Here is a 10,408-nt window from a genome sequence, read left to right as displayed (position 1 = left end):
CCTCCTTTTCCCGACCCCAAGACTCGGGTCGCTAAGGTGGCGGCGGTGGGAGGACTTGGGCCGGCCCGGGCCGCCAGCCGGGCGCGTTGTCTGGAGACTCCCCGGGACGCGGCTCAGCCTCCAGCCCCGCCGCCCGCGCCCAGCGCCCGACCCCGCCGCCCGCGCTCAGCGCACGCCCCTGCCCAGCGCACGCACCCGCCGCCCGCGCGCTCACGGCCTCCTCCTAGGCCGTGTTGTTAACGTTTCAGATACTGTTATATTTTAAAATTAGATATAAAAATACGTATGTTTGATCAGATTTTATCTTTTTATTTATTTATTTATTTGTATTTCCTTTCTAGGCTCTTCCATCTCTCTGATTCCTATCATATGCTTTCTTCCCCCCTCCTTTGACATCTTCATATCCTTGACATTCTCTTATTTCTCACTTTGTTCCTTCCTGAGAGCACATTTTCTCCGGTTCCACGTGGGCTGCCATCACTCTCGCACTTATGTAGGCTGCTCGTAGTTTTTCCTCTTCTACCTTTGTTCTTTGTTCCCTGGACAAACCTGTTCATCATTTTAAAAGGTAGCCACGTTGGTCATCTCCCCACCCCCATCTCTCTTGTCAATACCACTTTTTCTTCATTTCCACCTCACCGCCCTCCCCCTCTCCCCCCAATGTCTTGTTCAGCAAAGCCATTACTTGAGCCTGGTTTCTTTTTAAGATGTTCTGAGTATAGAACCATAAAATGGGAGAGGACCACAAGGGTCTTCTAGTCCACGGTGAGACCCAGAGAAGACATCAGGGGCCAACCATCAAGTGCCTACATTCAGCATTTTAACAGAATGTGTTTCTTCAGCTCATGTTCAGACAAACTGAACAGACCCGAGAAGATACAATTGATTTGAAAGTTGTTCTCTAACAGTTTTTCCCAAAATTGTGCATCAGAATCACCTGGGGAGCTTTGAAAACCAGTTTCATGAACTTTGACCCAGACTGACCGACTCAGAATCTCCAGGGACAGGACATGGACATCAAACTTGAAGCTTATGACTTGCCTTGCCAGGTTTGGGAACTAATGCTCTAAAGCCATTAAAAAAAAGGAAGAAAAATTTTAGTCGCCTCTGAAGTAAAATACTCTTCGCTAAAAAATTAAACTAACTTGACAATCTAGTAGACAGTGGCAATACATAGGTTGTGATAAAAATAGCTAACATTTATTGAGTCCTTGTAATGTGCTTAGTAAATGTTTCTCATGCATTAATCTGTTTAATTATAACAATACTATGAGTTAGATACCTTTTTTTTTTTCCTAGCAGGTCTCCTATGGTAAAAGTTTTTTTTTTTTTTTTTAAAAAGATGACCGGTAAGGGGATCTGAACCCGTGGCCTTGGTGTTATCAGCACCACACTCTCCCAAGTGAGCCACGGACCGGCCCTTAAAAGTTTCTTATATTATCTTCATTTTACAGATAAGGAGACAAATCTGGAAAGATTGTCAGTCACCCAAGTTCACATAGTAGTAACCTGGAGAAGTAGGGAAAGAATCTAAACAGGATGACCCAGAGCTGTTCAGAGTTAACTGTTGGGGATTTTTTTCTATAGCTTTTGCACCCCACATCTAGAAGCCTTTAGAATTTATTCATCCCTCTGAATATATGTTAGTTGACATTAGTGTGTGCTATATTGCTATTTAATTTATAGTGGTGGTTTAAATTCCAGAACTTGCAATGGAGCTTATATTCTTTAAATATGTAGACTATATTTAAAATCTAGTCTAAAAGTATGATTTTTCTTTTTTAGATAATGAACTCAGGAGTGTCTTTTGTGAATATTTGGTCTTACAGTCACACTTTTCTCAATTTGAATAAACCCAAGATCCAAGGAGGTAATCAGTTAACTCCAAAACAGGTTTTAGTAGGTCATTCATTAAAACTCTTACATTTCAGGCTGGCCTGTGGCTCACTTGGGAGAGCGTGGTGCTGACAACACCCAGTCAGGGTCATCTTTATTTAAAAAAAAAAACAAAACCTCTTACATTTCTTTTTCTTTTTCTCTTTGTTTCTGTTTTTCTTTTTCTTTCATTTACTAGGAAGTCCCCAAATCTTGCCCTTAGAGCTCTTTAAAAATAATTTAAGGTAGTTTTAGCACGCTTGTTAGTTGGTTTGTAAGCCCCCAGCAAATCAGAAGCAGTGAAGTAGAGAAGAGTACCTGCCATGGCTTTGCTTATGTCAAGAGGCTGCTCCCTTTGAAGAGAATTTTTTTCATCCTACCAAGGTACCTCTTATCCTCTCTAAAAGGTTTGCTTCAAGTATCACCTTGTCTGCAAAGACTTCTCCAAATCCTTAATCAACCACATTCCTCGTCCAGCACCTTGAATCGATTGCTCCTAACAATTCCCATAATGCTTTATGCACAGCTCTTATAAAGCACATCAAATTTCTTTTATGAATGTGTGTTAAAATATGAGCTTTTTGAGAAGATTCAGATTGTGCTCATCTTTTTATCCACAGGGGCTAGTACAATGACAGGTACTGATAAGCCCTAAAAATACATATAGTGAAATGAAGTGCACAGCCAGTCTGAGAGGACACAAAACTGGAAAGCAGATCAACTAACTTAAATAATATAGTAGTCTGGGGCCATATGTGTAGGGGCAGAATGTCATCTACATGTTACTCAGCTCTGAGGAAAGGACTTTCTGCATAATGATGATTCTATTATGTTTAGTACCATCTGTTGAAGACCGGGCAAGCACTAGCACAGTTTGGAGAATCTATTCCAAATGTCAGAATGAAAAAGGACCTCCACTTCTGCCCAAGATGGAGTAACAGAAACCAGATTTACCCTTCTGACTAAAAACAAAGAAAAAAAATTATATATTTGAATTTCAGAGAAGTCTGAATTTCAGTTCTACGTGAGTATTCTTCCAGGCTTCTTTTTACTAATTCCAGCCTCTTCCCTTTTCCCCCAGTCCTAGGGCTGGTAGCTGCATCCTGCAGTTGCTGCTGCTGTAATATACCTTAGTGCTTTTTGTCTTTTTAGTTCTACAGTACTGATATGGGTTGAATGTGTCTCCCAAAGTTTCACATATTAGAAACTTAATACCCACTGTGACAGTGTTAAGAGTGTAGGAAATCCTATTACGGTACTTGAAAGGTGGGCCCTTAAAGAGGTGATTAGATTGTGGCGACTATGCCATACTGAATGGATTGATCCCTTCATGGAGTTATGGGTGTGTTCTTTTATTTTTATTTATTTTTTTAAATTTTATTTTGTCGATATACATTGTGGCTGATTATTGCTCCCCATCACCAAAACCTCCCTCCCTTCTCCCTCCTCCCCCTCCCCCCCCTCCCATGGATGTGTTCTGATGGCTGGTTTTTTTTTGGTGGCTGGCCGGTGTGGGGATCAGAACCCTTGATCTTGGTGTTATAACACTGCGCTTGAACCAACTGAGCTAACCAGCCAGCCCTCCTATGGCTTTAAAAGGACAGCAAGTGAGCAGCTTAGCTATCTCTTGCTCAGCCATTTTGCCACGTGATACTCTGCATCGCTGTAGAGAGTCACCAAGAATGCTCTCACCAGATGCACCTGGACTGTGGACTTCCCAGCCTGCAAAATGTAAGAAATAAATTTCATTTTCTTATAAATTACCCAGTTTCAGTTATTATAAGCAACAGAAATGGACTAATATAAGCACCTAGTTAATAATTCTGTGTGGATTCAATCTCTTGACTGGACTCTTAACTAATATAGCACCACCCATGAAGTAATCTTATCAAAATAACTCAATAGATCTAAACGTTAATTTACTAGAAATCTAGGAGGACAGAGAAACATTTTAACACCATCACTGGGTTGTAATCAGCAAAAGCCAAATCCTGGGAAACTACAGGATAAACAACACTATTTCTCTGACAAAAACTTACAAGGAAAAAATAAGAAGACATGGCAGAGAATAGAGATAGTATATCCATTTTATCTGCTTAGTTATGGCCTACCTCTTCCTACTGGAATGTAAGCTCCACATGTGCTGAGATTTTGTTCTGTTCAGTGATGTATCCCCAGTATTTATCTGACACATATTAGGTATGTTCAATAAATATTTGTTGAATAGATAAATGCTCTTATCTACTCATATTGTCTAGTACTTAAAAAATTATACCTCCATAATAAAAACAATAAGGAAATAAAAGGCATACCCACTGGAAAGAAATAAAACTGTTCCTGTTTGCGGAAGACAATGTCTATGTAGAAAATCCCAGGGAATCTACCAAAAAACCCCTGCAGGATATAAGATAAATACATGAAAATCAATAGCATTTATTTATACTAACAATGAAAATGTGAGAACCAAAATAAAAAATACATTATCATTTATGGTTCCTCCTCAAAATATTGAAATACTTTCCCTGCATAATTGCTCTGGCTAGGACTTCCAGTACAATGTTGAGTAGCAGTGGCGAAAGTGGGAATTCTTGTCTCATTCCTGAACTTGAGTAGAAAGTCTTTTGCCATCGAGTATGATATCAGCTGTGGGTTTTTCATAAATGCTGTTCATTATGTTAAGGAAGTTCCCTTTGGTTCCCAGTCTGCTGAGTGTTTTTGCCCAATTTATTATTATTATTATTTTTAGCAGCTGGCTGGTACGGGGATCTGAACCTGTGACCTTGGTGTTATAAGGCTTCCCTCTAACCAACTGAGCTAATCGGCCAGCCCCCAATTAATTTTTTTGACAAAGATACAAAAGGAGTTTAATGGAGGGAGGATAATCTTTCAGCTAAAAAAAAAAAAAAAAGGAACCTTTCCCTAAACCTTACATCTTACACAAAAATGAACTCAAAATGGTTCACAAACTCAAATGTAAAAGTATAAAACTTTTAGAAACAAAAACATAGGTAAAAATCTTTGGTACCTGCACTAGGTTAAGAGTTCTTAGTTGTGATACCAAAAGTACAACCCATAAAAGGAAAAATTAAGAACTAGTATCTAGAAAATATAAAGAATTCTCAAGACTCAACAATAAAAATAATTTGAAATGGGAAAAAGACATGAACGAACATTTCGCCAAAAAGGATCTACAAATGGCAAATAAGCACATGAAAAGATTTTCAACATCATTACCCATCAGGGAAATGCAAATTAAGAGCACAATGAGATATAACTACACATCAATCAGAATGGCTAAAATAAAAAATAGCAACACCAAATGCTGCTGAGGAAGTGGAGAAACTGGATCACTCATACATTGCTGGTGAGACTGTAAAATGGTATAGCCACTTTGGAAAATAGGTTGGCAGTTTCTTATAAAACTCAACATGGAGTAATTACCATACAACCCAGCAATAGTACTCCTGGGCATTTAGACTAGAAAAATGAAAACTTATGCTGACAAAAAAGCATGTAAACAAATGTTCACTGTAGCTTTATTTGTAATAGCTCAAAACTGGAAACAACCCAAATGCCCTTCAATGGGTAAATGGTTAGACAAAACTGTGGTACATCAGTAACACTACTGAGTAATAAACAGAAATGAGCTATTGACACAGATATAGCTTGGGTAGATTTTAAGGGAATTATGCTGAGTAAACGAAAGTGAATTCTGAAAAGGCTATGTACTATATGATTAAGTTTACATACATTCTTGAAATGACAAAATTATAGAGGTGGAAAATAGATTAGTGGTTGCCAATGGTTAGGGACAGAAGGGAGAGAGGAAGTAGGGTGTATTTATTAAAGTGTGTCACAAGGGATCCATGTGTTGATGGAAATGTTCTGTATCTTGACCATGGTGGTGATTAAACTGTATGTGATAAAACTACACAGAATACACACACACACACACACACACACACACACACAACATGTAAAACTGATGAATGTGAATAAGATTGGTGGACTGTATCAGTGTTCAATTTCCTGTTGTGATACTCTACTACAGTTATACAACATATTACTACCACTGGGTGAAGGATACATGACACATGAGATCTCTATTATTTCTCACAACTCTGACTCTACAATTATCTTAAAATAGTTTAATTTAAAAATATTATATAAGATTGATAGTTGATAGTGAACATCCATGGCTTGTTCCTGATATTTTTAGGGGGGTGCTCCAAATATTTTACCTTTAAGCACGATGTTATATATTCTATTGGCTAGGTCTATAGACACATATTAATAAATACACTTACTACCTATACTTTATCCTGTTAAAGAAACAACTTCTTATTCTAATTTTACCAAAGTTTATCAAGTAGAAATGTTAAAGTTTTATCAATGCTTTTATAGTATTTATTAAGATACTACTTTCTTAATTAGATATATTGTTTTGTTGTTGCATTTCATCAATGAATTTCCTAATATTGAAACACCTTTACATTCCTGGCACAAACTCCAATGGGTAATAGCTAATCTTTTAAAAAATTTTCTCATAGAAATTTTCAAATATATACTAAAGTTGAAGAACAATATAATGAATTCCCGTGTGCCCAGCACCTAATGTCGACAACTGTCATATCGTGACCAATCTTGTTTCATCTGGACCCTCACACATTCCCTCTCTTACACCACATTATTTTGAAGCCCCAGACATCATATTATTTCATCCACTAATACCTGAAGTATTTATCTCCAAAAGGCAGTGACTTAAAAAAAACCAAACACAATGTCACTATTATGCACTCATAATGAACAATTGTTTAAATATTAGCAAATATCCTGTCAGTGTTCACATTTGTTTAAAGTGGGATCCAAGGTCCACACCATGCAATTCGCTGGCACGACTCCCACTTCTTTTAATCTATAGGGTCCTCTGCCATGTCTATTTTTCCTTGTAGGTTTTTGTTAAAGAAACAGTGTTGTTTATCCTGTACAGTTTCCTAGGATTTGGCTTTTGCTGATTATATCCCAACGATGGTGTTAAAATGTTTCTCTGTCCTCCTAGATATCTAGTAAACTAGCAGTTAGATCTGGGGTCTTGATGAGATTAAAGATTGAATTATTTTGATAAGATTACTTCATGGGTGGTGCTGTATCAGTCAGAGTCCAGTCAGGAGACCGAAACCACAGGACTTATTTGAACAGAGAGAATTGTTAACTAGGTACTGTAGAACTAAAAAGGCAAGAAGAAGCACTGAGGTCTTATAGTACCAGCAACCGTAGGAAGCAGCTGCCATCCCTAGGATTGGGGAGAAAAGGGAAGAGTTGGGATTAGCAAAACAGGAAGAATGCTCATATAGAACTGAAATTCAGACCTCTCCAAGAAGGATGCACTGCTCGGCTGGTGCTGACGTCCATTAGAAAGTACACAATGGCTGGTTGTCTTTTAATGATATCAGCAGTTGTTAATGATCATTGCCTAGATCCATTAATTCAAAGGGTAATATTCCAATTTTATCATTCCTTCATGTAATTGCTGCAATACTTTATCATTCCTCATGTTAATGCCTCTCCAGTCAATCTAGTTATCTGAATCTCATTCTTTAGTAGGTTCTTCAGGTAGGGTCATGAAAACAATGTTCCAAGATGATAGTTTGCATGTGGCTTTTTTTTACTTAAAAGCCACAAATTGGTTGCGTATAAGATCCTGAGTAACTTCATGCTACTTCATTGTTTTCTGGCACAAAGCATTGTTAAGAAAAATTATGAAAGTAATCAGATTTACTTTCCCTTGAAACTGGATTGTATTGATTCTCAAAGGATTTTTTTTTTTGCTTTAAAATTAAACAATTTAAGGGCCGAGCCCGTGGCGCACGGCCGGTGCACTCACTGGCTGAGTGCTGGTCATGAAAAAGACCAAAAAAAAAAAAAAAAAAAAAAATTAAACGATTTAAAAATTTTTGAGCCATGACTCAATGATGGCCATTCTGCGTCAGTGTTCCTAAGTATACAGTTTGTCTTTTCAACATACAGTTTCAAGCCTTTTTAATTTCAAGCAAGTTCTCTTGAATTACAGTGCATTAGCCAGGGTCCAGTTAGGAGACAGAAGCCATACTAGTTATTGGAACAGAGAGGATATGAAAACATATTAACTAAGTATAAGGTTAATTAGGTTACTGGAAGAATAAAAAGAAAACACCAAGGTGTGATGAAGGTAGCAGCTAAAATCTACAGCGATGAGGGAACAAAGAAAGGAGATAGGAATATTGAAATGTAGAGGGGCCTCATGGGGCCGGAAGTTAGACCTCTGCGGAATGTTGATGCTGGTTTCTGAGCCTGGGCCTAAGACCTAGACCCCTGAAAAGGGTATGCTGGCTGGTGAGGATGTCTCTGAGCATGGAGGGGGCATGATGAAGCTGGTTCTGCAAATGATGGAAAGCTGGATTCAGCTGCTACTAGGGAAGGAAGTACTACTGCCAGGATGAAGCAGCAGCACTGGAATGATACAAGAAACACAAAGTAGGCATTCAAGCCCACAGGAAGCAGACAGGAAGCAACAAATCTTTTCTTCTCCAGCCTTGTAGTCTCTCTCTAGTGCCCTGTATTAGTCAGGGTTCTCCAGAGAGAGAACCAATAGGCTATGTAGATAAATATATGAGAGGGGATTTATTACAGGAATTGGCTCACACGATTATGAAGGCTGAGAAGTCTCATGATATAGGCCATCTGCAAACTGGATGCCAGAGGTGTGGCTCAGTCCAAGTCCAGAAGTCTCAGAACCAGGGAAGCTGATGGTGTAATTCTCAGTCTGAGGCCAAAGGCCTGAGAGGCCAGAAGTGCTGCTGGTATAAGTCCTGGAACCCAAAGGCTGAAGAGCGAGCCTCAAAGTTCTGATGCCCACAGACAGGAGAGAAGAGTGTATCCCAGCTCCAGCAGACAGAGCGAGATCTGCCTTTTGTTTTTGTTCTCTTTGGGCCCCCAGCAGATTGGATGGTACCCACCCATACTCAGGGCGTATCTTTTCCACCTAGTCCCCTCAGGTTTACATTGCTAATTCTTCTGGAAACTCTCTCACAGACACCCAAAAATAACACTTTGCCAGGTTTCTAGGTATTGCTTAATCTAGTCGACACCTAAAATTAACCATCACAGCCCCCAACTGGCAGAAGTTCATGTAGATCCAGCTAAAGGAGCAAAAATGCGGTTTGCAGAGTTCTAGCTTCACTACCACATAGTAGAGAAGGGTGGGTGTGAAGCTGAGAGACAAGAGATTAACGGGAATATATAGTTTTTAGTATTTGCTTTTATATTGCTTTGGGTTGCTATACAGTCTTAGTTTTTTTCCACTGCTTTGGATTTCTTCTTTGAAGATTTCTAATAAATAGATATTGGGTCCTCTAATATTCAATATCACTTTCTTGAACTTTGCCTTTTGTTTTTTCTTTTTACAGTAGAAATCAATGAATTAAAAAAAAAGTAAAATGACAATATCAAATATTGGCAACTATGCGGAGCAACAGAGACACTCATATATTGTTGGTGAGAATGGAAAAATTATATACTCAAGATATAATTAAAGTGAAAGGTGTATATAGCCTTCACCCACCAAGTTCACTTCTAGGTTAAGTATCCTAGAGCAGACCTTCCCAACTAGTGGGCCAGGGATGCTTGGTTGGCTGAGGTCCTAAATGGCCACAGCCTCCAAAGCCTCATCTTATCCTAGTGCAGCACGCAAATATTCTTTTCTCTATTATCATCTATGTACACGGAAAGAGTTGATAGATAATTTCTTCTTCTAGTATCTTTATTAGGTTTCCACGTTTGAGAACTAAGTTCAATTGGAGTCATGGCCTTATCTTATTAAATTCCCTGCTGGGTCTCCAGCAGTCAGAATAGTATTTGGTATACAGTACTTGCTTAATAAATATTTATTGAATGCACAAGTGCATAACACATAAAAATGTTCACTGGAGTATTATAAAAGTGCAAAATCAGAAACAATATAAAATTTCCATTTAAACAGAGAAAGGATTAATACCACTAAATTCTTTCAAATCTTTGAGGAACAGATTTCCTTTATTACACTTTTCGAAAGTATAAGAAAAGAGTCCTTTCTTTTAGGGTTATTGATTTGAAAAAGTCATATTTTCATAAAGTAGCTTAATAATTTCTGTGTGTCATCCAGCTGTGATGTATAAACCCAAAACACAGCAATATTTAATTTTAATGTTTATTCAAAAAAAAAAAGAAATTTAATGTTAAAGCAAAACAGATACACAGAAAGAAATACAAATGGCTCAAACAAATACCCAACCTTATTCTTAATACAAAACTCTACTGAGATTAAAATACCATTTTTCAACTAACAGACTGGCAAAGATCAAAATTTTCATAACACAATCTACGCATTGTTGGGGACTGTAAATTGGCACAATTTTGATAGAAAGCAATTTGCTAATATCCATCAAAAATAAAAATGTACACATCTTCTGATGTAGTAATTCTAATTTTAGATTTTATCTTACAGTAACTCACTCAT

Source organism: Cynocephalus volans, chromosome 8 (genome assembly GCF_027409185.1).
Source record: "Cynocephalus volans isolate mCynVol1 chromosome 8, mCynVol1.pri, whole genome shotgun sequence".
Taxonomy (NCBI): Eukaryota; Metazoa; Chordata; class Mammalia; order Dermoptera; family Cynocephalidae; genus Cynocephalus; species Cynocephalus volans.
Note: the sequence above shows the minus strand (reverse complement) of the source record.